The sequence below is a fragment of the Dipodomys merriami genome, unplaced genomic scaffold (assembly GCF_024711535.1).
Source record: "Dipodomys merriami isolate MVZ:Mamm:240054 unplaced genomic scaffold, mDipMer1.0.p SCAF_6, whole genome shotgun sequence".
Taxonomy (NCBI): Eukaryota; Metazoa; Chordata; class Mammalia; order Rodentia; family Heteromyidae; genus Dipodomys; species Dipodomys merriami.
This window is the reverse complement of record NW_027206179.1, coordinates 37,369,207-37,388,040: the sequence shown is the minus strand read 5'-3', so window position 1 is coordinate 37,388,040 and position 18,834 is coordinate 37,369,207. Positions and strand designations below refer to the sequence as shown.

At 43.6% G+C, this 18,834-nt stretch overlaps 1 protein-coding gene across 7 annotated transcripts in view; it reads right to left on the bottom strand.

The window, feature by feature from the left end:
* LOC138814048 (Krueppel-like factor 12) overlaps window positions 1-18,834 on the bottom strand; it is a 708,935-nt gene that overhangs the window by 357,325 nt on the left and 332,776 nt on the right. For 2 of the 7 annotated variants that reach the window (XM_070002820.1, XM_070002823.1), the window contains exon 1: window positions 11,342-11,540. The exons of 2 other annotated variants lie outside the window; for them this stretch is intronic. The gene's annotated coding sequence lies outside the window, so the exon portion shown is untranslated. Of the gene's footprint in view, window positions 1-11,045; window positions 11,122-11,341; window positions 11,541-18,834 lie in introns of those variants that run through there. 3 more of the 7 variants (XM_070002821.1, XM_070002827.1, XM_070002824.1) reach the window with 3 other exon arrangements.

Below are 18,834 nucleotides of genomic sequence, written 5' to 3'. Positions count from 1 at the left end.
TTTGGTGACATTTATACTAGCAGAGCCTGTCTAATGAAAATACTGAATCATCCTAACCACGTAACAGGTGAATCAGCACAGCACTGAGACCTCCAGCTAAAGGCAGATGAAAAAGTGGGGGAAAAAATAATGAGAAATAAGCCATTATGGAAGAAAACAGTCCCACCAAAGATGAATGATCTACAATTGTGGAGGACAATCAGTAAATAAGGGGTTGGGGGGGGAGGGGGGGCAAGTCTGAGATACAGGGACAAGTACAGATGAGCACAGAGATACAAGCAAATTGGGAAGAAGAGAAAAAACAAATAGCACAAAGTTCCCACTGGGTAGGAGAGGGAGACAAAGAGGAAAGGAAACAAATCTTAAGTTACTATTGGCTGATTTTGTTTTCCTATAGGTAAAGACAAATGCATGTCATCATATGTCTATATTCAGTCATGCCTACTCCCTATGACCAACGGTTATTCCACCTTAGATGGGCAATTCATACTCTAGACATCACAGATTAATGTTGGTATCATTAAATGTTCTGCAGATAGTAGTATATTACAGGTTTTCCAGATAAGATGCCTTAAGGAATTGCTGTGTTTTCTTTTACAGACAACAGCACTAGATGAGCTAGTGGTAAAAGTGAAGCTAGAGCAGCAATACTATGAATTTTACAGTACAGCTGATATACCTTCCAAATCGATGACAAATTTTTCAAATCATTTCTTGCAGGAAGAAATGCGTAACTTCAGAAATCCTAACTAAGAAAAACATATACTTATTATTATGTTAAAGGTAACTTTAAAAAAAAACAAAGAAAATGAATTAAAGGGAAAATACAGACATTAGGAGAGACTGGGAGAAAGGAAATTGGGTGACAGAAATTGAGACAGGAAGGGCAATAGGAATCATGCTAGGTTGTTATGGATCTATTTTTAAAGTCATTCAAAAGAAAAAGAAAATTTTTAAAAGGATATGTAGTCTGGAATTATACATATCACAAAATATACAAAACAAGAGCTATTAAAAATTATATAAAATTGCAAAATGTTAAGAACAAAGCTGGACCAAAGTTTCGTACCATCAGAATTGACAATAACTTTCTAGACATGAATGCAGAAGCAGCCAAAGAAGAAATAGAACAGACTACATAATTTTTTTTTTTTTAATGTATGTGATGGGTCTGGGGATGTGACTTAGTGGTAGACTGCTTGCCTTGGAACAATTCCTTGGGACCATGTAAACAGGAAGCAAAGAAAGGAAAGAAGGAAAGGAGGAAAGGAAAGAAGGAAGGGAGGAAGGGAGGGAGGGTGGGAGGAAGGAAGGAAGGAAGATGGATGGATGTAGTGGTGCAAGCCTGAAAACCCAGCACTCAAGAGACAACAGAAGGGTCAGGAGTCTAAGGCCAGCTTGTCTGAAAAAAAATAATAAAACAAAATAAAAACTTCTATAGGGGACTGGGAAGGTGGCTCAGTGGTACAGTGCTTGCCTAACATGCATGAGGCCCTGGATTTGATTCCTCAGTATCACATACACAGAAAATGCTAGAAGTGGCACTGTAGCTCAAGAAGTAGAGTAGTAGCTGTAGCTCAAGTAGTAGAGTGCTAGCCTTGAGCAAAAGAAGCTCAGAACCAGTGTCCAGGCCCTGAGTTCAAGTCCCAGAACTGGCACCAAAAATTAATTAATTAATTAATTAAACAAACACTAAAAATCAAAGGGCACTATTAATAAAAATGAAATCACAGGCCATGAAATGGAAGAAAACATGAGAATCATGTAAGTGATAAGGGGTGAATTATCTAGAACATAAAAAGAATCCCTATAACTCAAGTGATAACCCTAAAAATGAACAAAAGACTTGAATAGACATTGCTCCAAAGAATTTGGAGACCCCAGATACACACACACACACACACACACACACACACACACACACACACACACACACGCACGCACGCACGCACGCACGCACGCACACACGCACGCACGCACATGCACAGGCATGCACGTGCACAAAAAAGAAAAAAGAAAAATATCTGTCAAGAGAGAAAGCTGTGAATACAATCAGAACTGGAGATGACAAAGCTATTGAAACCATGAGAGTAAGACTTTCAAGATAATTATGAGGAAGTGGCGCTGTAGCTCAAGCGGTAGAGTGCTCACCTTGAGCAGAAGAGCTGAGGGACAGCGCCCAGGCTCAAAGTTCAAGCCCCACCACCAACAAAGAAAAAAAAAGATAATTATGACTATAATTATGATTACAGGATGTAGAGAGATAAGATAATGTGCATAAACAGAGACATTCAGCAAAGGGGTATAAAAATGTTTTAAGTCATATGAAAAGTCTAGACAAAAAATATTTATATCAACATGAAGAATCCGTTCCCTAAAGCTGAGCACAACATAAACCATCAGTAAATTGAAAGATGAATCAACAGAAATCATACAAAGTAGAAAGTGAATAGAGAATGAGTACAGAGGATCCAAGACCTGTGGAACTATATTCAAAACATTACAGAGGAAGAGATGGTTCATAAGAAATGTTTGTGGAGACACTCCATGAAAGATTTGAAAAGCTGTGAAGGGCAGTAAACAATAGATAAAGCAGCTTTAGTGGACTCAAACACAGGATAATTTCAAATAATAAGAAACATCCTAAAACCCTATTATAATTGCAGAAAACAGAGCTAAAGAAAAAAAATTGAAGGCAGCCAGAGTGGGAGAAAAAAAGTATTACAAAGATAAGAATGTCAAATTTTACCTGTTCAGAACTAAGTAAAGCAGAAGATAACAGAGCAGGAGATTATCAGTAGTAAGGAAAAACTGTACCCAGGTAAAATATTTCAGAAACAAGACAAATGGACTTTTTCAAATAAACATAACCTAAGGAAGCCAGGCACCAATGGCTCACATCTGTCATCCCAACTACTCAGAAGGCCAAGATCTTAGGGTCAAGGTTGAATGCCAGTCCAGGCAGACAAATTAATGAGACTTTGATCTCCAGTTAATCAGCCAAAAAACAACTGGAGGTGTGGTTCAAGTGGTATATTGCCAGCTCTGAGTAAAAATGCCAATGCTCAAATGCTCCCTTACACCCAGCAAGGCCCAAGATAAAGATAGAAACAATTACATGAAATTTCTAGCACAAATAATTAATGAGCAGGCAAGAGACAAAAGATGAGTTAGTGAAAATTTATTTGCAATCCAGTTAATGGTTAATGGCTAAAGTGCACGATGAATTCCTACCAAAGGATAAAGCGCAAAAGGAAAAATAAATAAAACAGGCCAAAAATGTAAAAGAGCAATTCTTAGAACACACCCAATTTGCCTGCAAAAAAAGGCAAAGATGTACGAAGCCACTGGTAATAAGGAATATTAAAGTAAAAAGAAGATATCATTGTACAATGATCAGACTGGCAAAGTGCCCATTGATAGTGGTATTTCAGGGAAAGTGGCCATTTGCCTGCCTTACCAGTAACAATGTGAACTGTTCTATCTTTTCCAAATCAGTGTCACTGACATTGACGAAAATTAAAATCGCACATGCCTTTTCAATGGATAATACTATGCCCAAGAATTTATTCCATAGGAATGTCAGAGTATAGCTATTAAGACATAACACTTTAGGGGTCACTATATAAACTAGTCCATGAGACAACTATTTCAAAGTCAACTATACAAAAGCTAAGGGCTAGTTAGTTATAACTGTTTACTAAAGAGTATTCAAGTGGTGCTGTGGCTCGAGTGGTAGAGCGCTGGCCTTGAGCTGAAGAGCCGAGGAATAGAGCCCAAACCCAGAGTTCAAGCCCCATGACTGACAAAAAAAGTTCATCTACACAGCTCAGACTATAAACTTGAACAAGAAAAATACATTAGTTGTAAGAGTATTCAATAAGCTCACACACAAAAGGTGCAATACCTAACTTCTATGCTTATGGTGCATACATCATAAAGTCAAGCTATTCATTTTGCTACTAGCATTCACTGTGAATTGCTGCCTTTGAGACATGAATTTACTGGCATAGACTAATACTTCTTCAGCACAATGCACATGTAGAACTGTATAGTAGGTGCATCATGTACATTTTGATGCTCAAATACATTCTGGGATATCATTATTTGCTTTTGTCACTTCAATTTACAAGTAAGTAGAAACTAAAGAGAAACACCTTTCCTGGTAAAAATAGTGAAAAATGGGATAGTCTGATGTCTCAAATCCTAAATGGTGTGACTCCACTCTACTCCTGGGCTTCTTTTTACAAGAAAACTTTTCAGAAAAATACAATGAATTAAAGACTGGCTGAACATTTTGCTAGAGCTGAATGAGGGAAGTAGGAAAGGATCAGGGTAGCAGCATCCAGCTACTAAAAGGACACCATATGGACTCCCAATGACTGTTCCTTGATTTGTTCTTTCAATGACTATTTTAGTACTTAGTATATGTCAATCATCATCTTAACCAGTGTGTTGGAGACCAGTGAAATCAACATGAAGAATACCCATTCCCCTGCCTGGCACCGGTGGCTCACGCCTGTAATCTTAGCTACTCAGGAGGCTGAGATCTGAGGATCGCAGTTCAAAGTCAGCCCGGGCAGGGAAGTCCGTGAAACTCTTAGCTCCAATAAACCACCAGAAAACCAGAAGTAGTGCTGTGGCTCAAGTGGTAGAGCACTGGCCTTGAGCTGAAGAGCTTAGGGACAGTGTGCCCAGGCCCAGAGTTCAAGACCCCACGAACATCAAAAAAAAAAAAAAAAAAAACCATTCCCTGCCTTCAAGGGGCTTATGATTGGGAGGGAACAAGACCCATCAAGAAGCAATAGGAAGGAATGTCAGATGCTACAGACCGCCAAAGATTAGTCTGGAACCCAGCATGTTTATGTTAAAGCATAAATAAAGACAAGCAAGGAAGTGCCACAGAAAGTGATAATAGCGTGAACAGCAATGGTTGTAACATGAACAGTACATATTTGTGACACGGAAAGAGGCCAAATGAATTTCACTGATGATTTACTTTAAGTGTTTGCTCTTGTAAAAATACGCGGTGTTTAAGGGGCTGGGAAGGTGCTCAGTGGTAGAATGCTTGCCTTGTAGGCATGAAGCCTTGGGTTCAATTCCTCAGCACCACATAAGCAAAAAAAAGCTGTAAGTGGTGCTGTGTATCAAGTGGTAGAGCACTAACCTTGAGCTGAAGAGCTGAGGGTCAGCTCCCAGAGTTCAGGCCCATGACCCACAAAAAAAAAAAAAAGGAAGAAATACATCCCAAATTTAATGAGTAGCTTTTTTTAAACAGTGACTGATAGAAAATCCAGAGGACATCCTTGGGGTAGTAAATAGTTTCCATCTCTGTCTTCATTTGCAATGTTCTTTACATGATTAGGTACAAATGAAGTTTTATGCACTTCTTTAGGAAACCCTCTGATACTTCACCTGCACTAAACATCTACAATAACTTTTATAGTAGTTACTTGGAAACTTTTTGAGTGGCTTTCCCAAGGTCACAGAGCAAATCTCTAGGAGAGACAGGAATGGAATTCATGACCTTTGACAGCTAACAGTGCTCTACCCACACTCAGAAATTCCTTCTCTGTATCAATTTTATGTCTACTTGGAGGTGCTGGGAAAAGCATCTCTCTTGGGGAAGAGGAGGAAGAGAGGTAGCCATGGGCCTGGGAGAAAGGTAGGGTGAGATGGGGAGAAGGGAGTAGTTTTCCTGTCGATTCAGTTGTCACACTCAAAGTCACTTTTACCCACATTACTTCATTTAACCCTCACCACAGTAGAAACCTGACCACAGTTACCTAGACTTTAGTCAGAATGAACATACACATAGACTCAAAGTGAGACATCTCTGCTACCAGGATATGCTATCATAGATGAGAACAGATTAGGAAATGAACATTTCTTATCTATTATTTTACAACAATGCATCTTGGTTTTTCTTGTAAGCAAAAATTATACCTATCTTCATATAAACACGTAACTAGGCTAGCTTTTTTTTTTTTTTCACCAGTCCTAGGGCTTGAACTCTGGGTCTCAACGCTCCCCTTGAGCTTCTTTTGCTCAAGGCTAGCACTCTACCACTTGAGCTACAGCTCCACTTCCAGTTTTTTTTGTGATTAATTGAAGATAAGAATCTCACTGACTTTCATGACCAGTCTGGCTTCAACCCAAGACCCTCAGATCTCAACCTCTTGAGCAGCTAGGATTACAGGTGTGAGCCACTATTGCTGAGCATGAATTAGCTTCTTAATCTCAAAATCCTAAACACAGAAAGAGAAAAACACAGCCTTTGTGTGTTTCTCCTTTTTATATACTATAGTTTTTTTTATATACTATAATTATTGGTCAGGAAAGTATGTGGTGTGGGAGGTGGTATGTCAATAAAGAACATAAAAACTCATGTGTAAATGCAAGTGTTAAACCTATCCATAGGGCTTGGTATGTGGCCTAGTGGTAGAGTGCTTGCCTAGTATGCATGAAGCCCTGGGTTCAATTCTTCAGTACTACATACATAAAAAAAAAAGCCAGAAGTGGCACTATGGCTCAAGTGGTAGAGTGTCCTTGAGCAAAAGAAGCTTAGGGACCGTGCCCAGACCCTGAGTTCAAGCCCCAGGACTGGCAAAACATATATATATACACATATATATACACATATATATACATAAATCTAAATAGCAGATATATATACTTATACACACCTATATTATGTCAAAAATTATTGTGCACATGAACATTTTAGCGTATAGGAAACACTGTGCCTACGCCCCAAGTTTTAGCTATCAAAGGCAGGGTATAATAGTCATAGGAGTTAACATGGCCTTTGATGAATGAGAGAAAATGATTCCAAAACTCTCTAGTTTCCGCCCCCCTCACCTCTATGCAGAGAGCACAGCCATTTCCTGTACCCACACACAGTACCAGTGCAATTACATGCCCAACTACGTTAATAATCACGGGAAAAGTACAGACTATAAGCTAGGCAAGTGAAGTATCACTGCACAAAAAACACAGGAAGAAACACCAAAACCAGAGCAGAAATCTTTGGATGCATATCCTATAATCTACTGCCAGACCAAAGCAAATTCTTATGGAGCAATATGACTACTCAAGTAGAAATATGACTACTCAAGTAGCCACTGTGAGACAATAAACACCCAACACCAAAAAAACAAAAAATCCCTTTGTAACATAATTAGGGAGAGCATATAGAGAAAGCAACCGTTTAATCCACAGCCCGTGCTCTTTAGCACAGAAGTCCTGTGGCTGACATCAGATGGGAGGTGGCCCAGTACAGGCTCTGAAAATGAATACTGGCAGGTTGAAGTCCGACAGCCTCCTGGCAGGACTTAGGATCTAGAAACCAAGCAGGTCTGACAGAACCAGGGGAAGGCAGTTGACCTTCCGGGCACTGGGCAGGGCCCATCTGTTTACTCCCATTTTGCTTCTGAGAGGAGTGGCTGTGGTGGTTGAGTTAAAGCTGTGGTTATAGGGTGTTGCCAGTGACTTCATTTTAATATTTTTACCCTTACATTTGGTACATATTTAAAGCCAAAGACTGTGCAAAATTCTTAAGCTTAAAACTAAATTTAATTTTTTAAAGGAAAATAAATAAACACTGGACAAAAATATAGGCATTTTCAGTCTGTGACCCTATGGTAGTGCCAAAACATAATTAAAGTTATTTTCTTAACAACACACACACACACACACAAACACACACACACAAAAGATATCAGTGATATCAATTTTGAATAAAACTCCTTGGGGAATTTTAGTTCTTGCTCATTAATCAATGTGGAAGCACAAGAAGGAAAATTAACTTCTCAAAAAAAAAAAAAGAAGAAGAAGAAGAAAGAAAGAAAGAAAAAGAATAAGTCTGTGCCTGGTGATACAAGCTTGTTATCCCAGGACATGGGAGACTGAGACATGAGGACTGTAAGTTCAAAGCCAGCTTGGGCTCTTCAGTGATACCTTGTTCCCCATGACCCCCCTCTACAAACAACATAACGTTTCAAAGGACTTTAATATTAGTTTCATACTACATACATACATACATGCATACATACATACATACATGCATACATACATGCATACATACATACATACATACATACTAGGAACTTGAGACTAAGAATAATGCTTCTCCCAACTCCAAAGAAGACAAACCATTAGACATCCAATTTAATGTGATTATTCTAATGCTACTGAATTTTCATAAATACAAAAACTATAGGTTTTTTCCATATAGTATGAAAACAAATGACCAGCACATTCTATAAGTTCAACTACTTAACAACATCAAAATACCCTATCACTCAACACCTCCAATACAAAAATGCCCTCAAGTAAAGGCCTGAGGACCTAAGTCTTTGAATCATCTTTGCTGAAATCCAGCATACCTAGGTATAAGATAAAATTCTTTCATAAAGTTACTGACAGCCTGCTTCATGATGTAACATGCAAGACTCACTCAAATGCTGTAAAAATGCATGACTCCTTTTCAAGGGAAGCCAGAAGAAATGTAGGCCTGATGCAAGTCCTTTGGACTGAACAGCCAGCATCCTGATCTGTCTTGCCAGAGCTAGGAAGTGTTTGCAATCCCTTCCCTTTTGATAGAGGCCAGCCAGCATAGCTGCAGCTGTAGTAAACAACCACCAGCCAAGAGCTGCTAAGGTCAAGGTTTCTATGCGATACCAGGACTATGTCCATCAAAACGACATTAGTTTCTTAAAAAGGAACTTGGGGGAGTGGGGATGGAGCTGTTGAGGACTTACAAGCACAATTTTCATTCAATCAACTGTAATAAAAAGCATTCCCCCAAAAAGTTAAGCCAATTGAAGTTTCTCTTAAAGATGCTTTACTCAGTAGTAGATCAATAACTGAAGGACTTCGGTCCTAAACAGAAATTCCTCAAGGATGTTTTAACTTGACATGGCTGTCAGTTGTGCAGTTGGAATTCATTAAAACTAAGAAAAAAAATTTATGTGACATTCCAATTTCCCAGTTTAAATATATTTCATAATAGTGAGCTGGTGGAATAATAAACCTTTTTTCTAAATACATTATTTCTGCCACTTTCCTGCATGCTTAAATGCTCTCTCGCAACTCAAAGGAGGCTAACACTTGCTCTAATAGGAAGACTGATCAGTCTGCAGTGATAAAGATGTAGCTTAGCATAATTGAGACGTCTGTTCTTTAACATCTTATTCTACTGATCTACAATTCAACGTTTTCCAACCTAAAAGTCTACCCCTTTAACATAACCCATTTCTGTGTGGTTTGAAAAAATGTAAACACCATGTGGATGACATCAGCGAATGGCTGCAAACAGGGTTTGCTTCTCTTTTTTTTCCCCTCCTTTGGGAGGAGGGGGTCTGCTGCTGTAATTAAATGCCAATTTAACAAGCATTTCTTCCAAGATGGTACACACATCCCTCTTCAAAGTGACCACCCTTATTCCCAAGTGGCTTCTAGCTAAAGCCACCACTATATTTCAAAGCATTTACTTATCTAAACAACTCAATCCTCTAAGAAAAAGGGGCATGAAGACGGCTAGGTGGATTTGCAGAGTGACGTGTATTTGATTGGCAGATGTCTACGAAGCAACTGGAGGCACATGCGCTAAATGTAAATAGAGCTGCTCGGTCTTTCTTGGGTGTGACAGGGAAACAGAATATGAACGCCGAGTTAAAATATCGTACTGCACTGGCTGAGAATTCTATTAGCCAGTAGAATTATTTGAAACAATCCACACAGAACAAGACTTAAGTCATCGGCACAGTTAAATTCGAGAGCTGACAATACTAACCACACAAACTGTTTATCCAGATTACACATTCCGTTGGACTAATACTCTTTAACTCAACACAGTCGGCTTTGATCCGCTGAATTAAGGCTATTACTTATTAAAGTATGCAAAACTCGAAGGGCAGAGGGAAGGGGGCTGGGAGGCGGCAGGGCACATAACAAAGGAATTGGTACTTTTTTCCCCAAGCATTTGCCTGTCTCCAAAGCGTAGCGACACAAAACTGTTGAGTGCACCCCACCCTTTCCCCTCAAGATAAAAGTTTGCAAAGTTCTAGAAGGCAGTTCTCCACCCAACAATCGCAAGGCTGACTCTCGGGGTAGCAGATCACCTCCCATTAGCACCCACTCATGCCGCGGAGGTCAAGGCCGAGACCTTGGAGCTAGCTCCTAAGGCAACCAAGCGGCTCCCCGGCCGGCTCCGAGGGTTTCCTAGCCCAGGTGGCCTGCAAAGCTGTCCCTGGCCAACTCCAGCCTCGTCCCCCCCAAAACTGAAGAATAACAGCCTTGGGCCAGCCCCTGGTCTGAATTCCGTGGACCGGGCACTGTCTCAAGTGACAGTTACCCATCATTAGGACCAGAGACAATAACGAAGGTAGCACCAGGACCACTATTCATGCCAGCAGTGTCATCTCCGTCTTAACCCCTTCCCGTCCACGACTGAGCGAGTGCGCGCGCGCGCGCGCACACACACACACACACACACACACACACACACACACACAGAGCCCTGGTGCGCCCGCAGCTATCCCCATTTATTCCTGGGATCCAACTACTTTCACAACCACACACACACACACACACACACACCACACACACATTCAGCCTGGAGGGGAGATTTATTTCTCATCGTTGGCAACTGTCAGACAAACACTGCAACCCACAATTCCACTAGGGGTAGAGGGGAAAAAATGCCTAATTCCTTGCTACTTGCTAAGTTCTTAAAAAAAAAAAAATGGGTGGGGGGTGGGAGAAGTAACCTCCCTCTTTCTTCTCCACGAATCCGACCGGCGCTACTTGCTCAGCCGTGTAGCATCGCCCTTCCCCGACACCCCCCACCCCCCCCCCCCACCGCTTCCCCACACTTTCCCCCCCGTTAGAACACAGACCAACCAAAATGATTTAACTTGAGCAGATGACAGACGGAAAAGAAAACATGTTAAGAGAATACGGTCTGGTTTGGGATGGCACCAAAAAATTAAAAAAAGAGAGGGGGGTTATTTATTTTGATAAGAAACGGAATTGGCACAGACCTGAACAGAAGCTGTAGAGCAGGAGAAATTGTTTTCTTTCCCTAACACAGACTCTGACACACTCTCTTTCTCTCTCTCTCCTTCCCTTCCCTCCCTCTCTTCTTTCCCTGTTTCCCCTTCTCTCTCGCCCTTTCTCCTCTCCCCCTTTCTCCCTCTCACACGCGCACACACTCACTCGCACACACGGCGTCACCCGCACACACACGCACAAGCAGAGCCTCTCAGCTGCTCTCTGCAGTTCTCAGGAAATGAATGGGGGGCAACCCAGGGAACTGTTGTACTTGCAAATGACTTACCCGGATCACATGATGCGCTAAATGTAGGGTGGGCCGGTGGGTGGAGGCTGCCGAGACGCGAGCCCGGGTCTAGCGTGGGGAGCCTCGCCAGGCCCGCATCGAATTACCCCGGGGCCCCAGCCGAGGGGGTGGCCGGAGTCGCCGCTCCTGGCCTTTGCGAGACCCGCGGGGCTCTGGGAACCCGAGAGCCAGCCGCCGGGCCGAGGGGTGGGGTGGGGTGGGGTGGGGTGAGGCTGGGAGGTGGGGAAGGGTGAAAACACCAAACCCCCCAAACAAAAGAGCTCCCGGTCCTCCTCCCCCGAAACAAAGCCCCGCCGCTGCAGGGCGAGCCCCGGGGTGGGGCCGAGGGCGGGGGCGGCGGCGGGGAGGGGCTCGCTCAGCAGGCGCTAAGTCGCTTTATTGCCATGAAAATGGGGCCCCCCTAGCCGCTCCGCCCCGGGATTAGGAGGCGGGCTGTGTGAGTGAGTGTGTGTGTGTGTGCGTGCGTGTGCGTGTGCGATGGTTGAAATCCCCGGTGGGAAGCGAACCCCTCCCCGCTCGCAGAGGTAGAAGGCAACACCCACTGCCCGGCCCTCGCCTCCCCGCCCCGGCCGCGGGCTGGGGGAAGGGGGTGGGGTCCGCCCCGCCCCACCCCGCCCCACCCCTGCCTCCGCCCCCTGGCCGCGGACGCGCTTCCTTTTCACCTGCACCACCTTGCTGCGGCGGCACCCAAAATAGCCCACACATGGCCCGCGTAGTTGTGGGAGCTTCAGGCGGAGGGGACCCACAGTGCGGGGCTGGGAGGGGGGGCCGAGGAGGGGGGAGGGCTGGCGGGGAGGTCGCGGCCCGAGTCCAACCCCCCCACCACCACCTCCGATTGCAACTCGCCCGGCTGGGACTCTCGCTGAGCCCAGAGAAAGTCTCCCCCCACCACCACCACCCCCTTTTGTGTCCGAGCGCGCTGGGCAGCCTCAGGAAAAGAATTCCGAGACAAATAAAGAGCCCGCTGGGCACCCCGCACCCCCCCAAATTCTGCCCCCACCCCCGCCCTCTCCCCACCCCTTCCCCAGAGAGTGGAGGGGGGCGTTCCGGGAGGGGGCCGGGCGCCCGGAGAACTTGCAAAGGTGTGGGCGGAGCCGGCCCCGGGCTGCGTGCACCGGCGGGGTCAGTGCCCCACGACCCCCGCCACCCTCCACGCCGGGCCGTAATGGGGAAGGGGGGGGGTCTGCACGGGGGGGGCGGTGCCCCGGGCGCGGGGGGTGATTGGGGAAGGGCGGAAGGCTAAGCCCGGGAGCCCCGGGAAATCATTGTTTGGGTTTGAGAGCGAAGCACGTTGCGGGCGAAGGAGGGGGCGTCCTCCCAACCCCGCGCTTCACCTTGGCGGGAGAAATTGCGGGGGGTGGGGGGGAATCCGAGGCCGAGACGAGTGCCCGGCTTGGTCCCGGGAGGTGAGGTGCCTGCTGGTGCCACTTAACTTAGCAAAGCAGGTGGGGGAGCTGCGGACCCCAACCCTGCGCACCCGAGGGGAGCTCCGAAGCGCGCGGCTGGAAGTCCAGCCCTAGACGCACCCTCATCCCCCCCTCGTCCATCCCCACCTCCCTTTCCCTCCCCCCCCCGTGCGCCCCAGGGAACGGATCCCCGAGATTGCGGGGCGGGAGGGGGAGGAGGAGGCCGCCCTGCTGTTCCCGCGGCGGCTCGGAGGGCACGGGGTCAGCGCTGCGCCCGGAGGAGCGGCGGAAGCGGGGGGCTGGAGGAGGGGCGGGGGAGAGGGAGGCGGGAACCGGTCCTTGCTGGACCGTGCCTGCAGGCTCCACTTTCTGGGAAGCCTTAGGTGAATGCCCTGGGGAGCCCGAGTGTGCCAGACACCCCTGCTGGGGGTCCCCCGGATCCGCCCCGCGTGGGAAACCTGCCCAGCCAGCGCTGGAAGGCGCGGAAGGGGAAGTTTTGTGTTTGGAGAGAAAGAGGTGCAGTCCTGCGTGGCACGGAGCAGGAGCCCGTTGGGGGGGGGGGGGGGGGAGAGGCCGAAAAACAGGAAATGAAAGCGAAGGAGCAAATTGAAGCCAGGAAAAGGACTACGGCTTCTACATCTGTGTGGCACCGTGGCATTTTGCAAACGCTTCGGGCCCGGTGTGCGTTTCCTAATGTAACAAAGGCGGGGGACGGCGGTGCGCTCGGGGGGGTCCCCCCCAACGTCTTGTGGAGAAGGATGGGGGACAAGTGGTCCGCCTAACGGCCCAGAATCCCACAGCTCTGTCCTGGTTTCCCCAAGGATGATGAATCAGCGAGCCTGGGTCTTAGGAATAAGAGAGGATTAAGAACAAATAAGTGTGGAAAAGTGCCGGACACTCTTCGAGCGAAGCAGCCTTTAGAGGACAGCAGAGCAACAACAAGAAGACTTAAGGACACCCCCCCCAAGGAAGGGGACCCAGGAGACGGGGGGGGGGGGTCTCTGTGCGAAGAAAAGAAGTAGCCCTGTGCTCTGATCTCCGGCACGGGGTTGACCAGCGCTTTTCGGGCTCCTCCATCCAGGAAAGGACAATTTTGAGGGGGAAAATGTGCAGTCTGTAAGTGAAAAACTTCACTCAATCACTGTAAAGTTTCCCTGTAGGTGGGGCTTGGAGAGATGGAGTGAGGCCGGAAGTTAGGTTAGCTGTCAGGGTGGAAGATGCTGGAAGAAACTGTTCTAGTACTAACGGCTTGCTTTCTTAGAGACCAGCGGCGCACAGACCTTAAATAACATTGCACAGTGGATGTGTCTGCCTGTGGAAAAGCCAACTGCACGACGCTCCCTTCCCGTGGCTGCCGCCATGGGCATGTCTTTAAGAGAAGGAAGAAAGGAAGGCAGAAATCAAGTACGAGAATACATTCCAGGGAGTAAAGAAATTAAGGACAGGTCAAGGTTATTATCTAGTCTGGGTAGTATGAGGCTGAAAGAAGTACATGAATTTTTTTAAGTGCTAGTAGTTTTTTTAACAACTGTAGAATTCCAGCCGGGTGTCTGTGGCTCATACCTGTCATCCTAGCTACTCGGGAAGCTAAGATCTGAGGATCCCAGTTCAAAGCCAGCCCCAGCAAGAAAATCCATGACTCTTATCTCCAAGAAACGACTCAGAAAATAAGAAGCGGCACTGTGGCTCAAGTGGTAGAGTGTTCGTCTTGAGCTGAAGAACTGAGGGACAATGACCTATGACCAACAAAAAAAAATGTATAATTCCACATAGTTGATGGGTAGGTAGATACATGGATAGATGATAAATAGGTAGGTAGGTAGGCAGATCGATCGATCGATCGATAGCACATTGAAACCCACCAAACACTTCAAAATTAAGGAGTGACACTACTCAGAAATTGATAGGTTGAACTGAATCCCTACTTAAGGGTAATAATAAATTTAAAAAACAGATGGGGAGAGATTAAGGAAAAACAATAAACGAGATGAATTTATTCAAAGAATAGTGAGACCCCCTTCTACTATTAATGTGTAACAACAAAAAAAACAGTTTTACAATCAGGCGCTGGTGGCTTATAATTGTAATCCTAACTATTCAGGAGGCTGAGATCTGAGGATTGCAGTTTGAAACAAGCCTGGGCAGAACCACGAGATTTTTATCTCCAATTATATATAAGACAAACTACAAAAACCCAGAAGTGGAGCTATGGCTAAAGTGGTAGAGTACTAGCCTTGAGCACAAAACTCAGGGACAGCACCCAGGCCCTGATTTAGTCCTAGGACTAATACATGTCTTAAAATTTAGTCTCAGTTTAAGCTGGGAGCGTGGCTCAAGTGGTAGAGGACCTGCCTCACAAGCACACTGCCCCAAGTTCAAATCCCATTACCACCAAAAAAATTAGCATAAATAATTTAGTCTAATTTTTAAAATGACATGAAAATGTTGATATTTAAGAAGGCATCAATAAAATAAAAATAAGGCAACTCCCCAGGTATAAAAAGAAGAAGAAAAATACAGGTTTTTAGAAAGCAGAAACATCTTTTGCCCGAAGAGTACAGGAAGAGGGGGACAACTACTTAAGATAATTTTGAAAATATAGGCCAGCTGCTGGTGGCTCAGACCTGTAATCCTAGCTATTCAGGAGGCAGAGATCTGAGGATCAAAGTTCAAAGCTAGCTAAGCAGGAATGTCTATGATACTGATCTTCAGTTAACCACCAAAGAGCCAGAAATATTGTTGTGGCTCAAGGGGTAGGGTGTTGTTATCTGTAAGCAAAGAAAAGCTCAGGGATAGTGCCCAGATCCTGAGTTCAAGCTCCAGTACTGTTCCTTTCCAATAACATTTTCAAAAAATAACATCATGCTCTAAAAAGGGTAAATGCAGATTTAAAAGGGAAAATAACTTCATTGTGCAAAGTGGGGAATGGATGTGGAAAAGCAGAAGCAAAGCTGGAATCTAGAAGCAAGATGAGGCCACCAGTGTACATGTGTGCATGCACAAGAATGCATTTTCAAGTCAGTTTATAACATTCTTTCTCTTATGTAGAGCTTAAAATTACAGTATGGACTGAAGAAATAGAAAAAAATCTCCTATGCTGGCAAATGTAAGCAGACTCTTTTTATGTGTAGACCTTTCTATACTTTACCTCCATATGTTTACCCAGATTTGAGAAATCAGAAAACGAAAGATGGCAGAATTATTTTACCAAGAATGTGCCCTGCTGACAATGTAAAAGAATGTAGAAACAAATTAGAGAACCTTAGAATTTCAAAGTTAAAAATATCTGTTGACTCTAATCCCATATGACACTTCAAAGCTAAGATGATTTCAGTCAATGGTGATAGTCCATTTTCCTTAATATATATACCTCATTTGCATGGTATTTATTTTTTGAATAACCAGAAGAAGACAATAAAGATAATGAAGGTTAATATTCTGAGGGTTGTTTTTTTGTGTATTTTGGGTTTTTTGGTTTTTGTTCTTTTGTTTTTACAGTCCTGGCTTGAACTGAGGGCCTGGCTCTATCTTTGAGCTCTTTTTGCTCTTGAGTAGAGTTCTATCACTTGGAGCTACAGGACCCTTTCTGGTTTACTAGAGGTTAATTAGAGATAAGAGTCTCATAGATCTCAGTCTCCTGAGTAGCTAGGATTAGAGGCATGAGCTACCAGTGCCTGGCCTTCTGACTTTCTTCATACATGCTGCATGCATTGTTATTCTTTTTTTACCTTACACAATGTGCAGGAACAAAAGAAAAGATAACATAAAAACATCATATCCAACTAATACACATAGTAAAACAAAACTTGTAGCTACAGATTTTAAACAGTTCATGTTAAAGCAAATGTTAGCTTCCCACAAATGTCTGTTAAATCTTATACTTAGCGATGATACTATGAAAAATGAATATCAATGGTAGAAAAATCTTTTACAGTAATTAAAGAACATTACCGGTACCACATCCTGATTCCTATAAGGAAAAGACTCTTCACTGTCTATGCACATTTAAAGTTCTTAGGCCTTTGGATTAGTGAGGACAAAGATGTTCATTGGATCATATAAGACTAATATAATTCGTGGTTGAGGTAGAGGAAAATGGAGTCCATTTTCAACAAAACACTTGGTTGAAAGATTAGAATTAACTACAAACAAGTGAAAATAAGTAATTCCTAGAGCTTTGAGTAATTCTCTTAAAATAATTTGCTGATCTTTGCTAGGGCAAAAGATTCACATGTACCCTGTTAATAGCTATATTTTTCACATCATATTTTGGAGAAATGTGTAGTGAAGGGGGATTTTCCTGTTCAAATGTGAGAAAAGCATGTGAGAACTTTACTACACATCCAAACAGCTGGTGATGTTATGTGATTACACGGCAAAGAGAACATGTTTTGATTTGGATGATGAGCTGTCTGAAAATGAGTAAGAAAAGCGTCATTTCAGAACTGTTTTAATGCAATCAATATAGAGTTTGGTTTTCCTAGTTTAAATACCTTCATCGCATCTTTGGCTATGTTCTCTTTTCCAAGGCACTGTCACTCAGGCCTCTTCCAGCCTCCTCTTGGCTACCACAACCCCTCCCCATCCCCATCCCCCCAGCCTGCACCTCTTCCCCCTCCCCCATTCCACCTTTCCTAAGGCAAGGCTTCAATCACAGCATATCTATATTTACCAATGCAAATGGGCACACATTGGTTTCAATATATTATCTTGACACCCAAGAATATCATTGATGGCAATTTTCCTAACTCATACCTTTTCTTCCAGTCCAGGTGACAGCCTACCTGGTCCCTCCACCAAGATGCCTTTACTAAATGGTTCCTAGCTGTCCCCTCCCATAGAGTTCAACCCAGTGACTTTCAGTCCACATCTATGTGAGCCTATTCCCCATTAAAAAAAAAAAAATCCTCCTTCTTAGATCTAGCTAATTAATAAGATTCTTTTCTGTCATGACTTCCTTCTACTTAAATATTTCCTTGATATCTGAAGATTGACATTTATTATATGCTTATGCGGACCACTGGGAGCTATATTGTTCAGCTAGGCACCCAACTATTGGTTCCCACATTTACCCTCAAGTTACATACACCTTTCTGCTTCCATTAGCTATGGTTGGCTCACACATTACAAGTAATCATTTGCGAATAAAGGCACACCTTAGCCAGCCATTTACTTTCTTTTTACCCAACACTATTTTGCACATAACAGATCATTAATAAGCACTTGTTGAATCACAAGCCTAGAATGACACACCTTAAAATATTTTCAGAAAGCTTGAATATATTTGGGTGTGCAAATGTGGAATAAGCATAGTGGATGCACAGAAATGGAAGGACAAAGGATAAACAAATGCAGCAATGGTACTCACTAGGCACTATAGAAAATGAACCATATAACTTGTATGGCGGGATGGGAGGGAAAAACTGCGAGAGAATAGGGAAGGGGTGACTGTCTTAGCTGGGCACCTGTGGCTCACACCTATAATCCTAGATACTCATTAAGTTGAGATCTAAGGATCATGGTTCAAAGCCAGCCAGAGCAGGAAAATCTGTGAGACTCTTATCTCCAATAAACTGCTCAGAAAAAGACAGAAGTGTCACTGTAGCTCAAGTGGTAGAGCACTAGCCTTGAGCACAAAGAGCTTCAGGGACAGCACCTAGGCCTAGAGTTTAAGCCCCAAGACCAGAAAGAAAAAAAGAAAGAAAGAAATGTACTCTTTATCTGACTTATAACCCCTCTGTACATTACCTTTATAATAATAAAATTTTTTAAAGGATTGCTATAATATATAGGAGCTCTCTATTCATTTCAAGTTAACTAATAAATGTGGACTGTGTTAGAAGATTTATATAAAAGTACATTAAATTTATCCTTTTTGTAACTTTTAGGTTTTCATAATGATTATTTTTCTAACAATAGGTTTCCATGATTTATTTAACCCACTCTGTTAGAATGTTTCTCAGTATTTGAAGTTTCATTTACATAGTAACACCCCAGCTTCTCTGTTAAAAGAAAGGATCTTATTAGATAGTTTTCCCTAAATTATGTCACTGAAACAAAGAATAT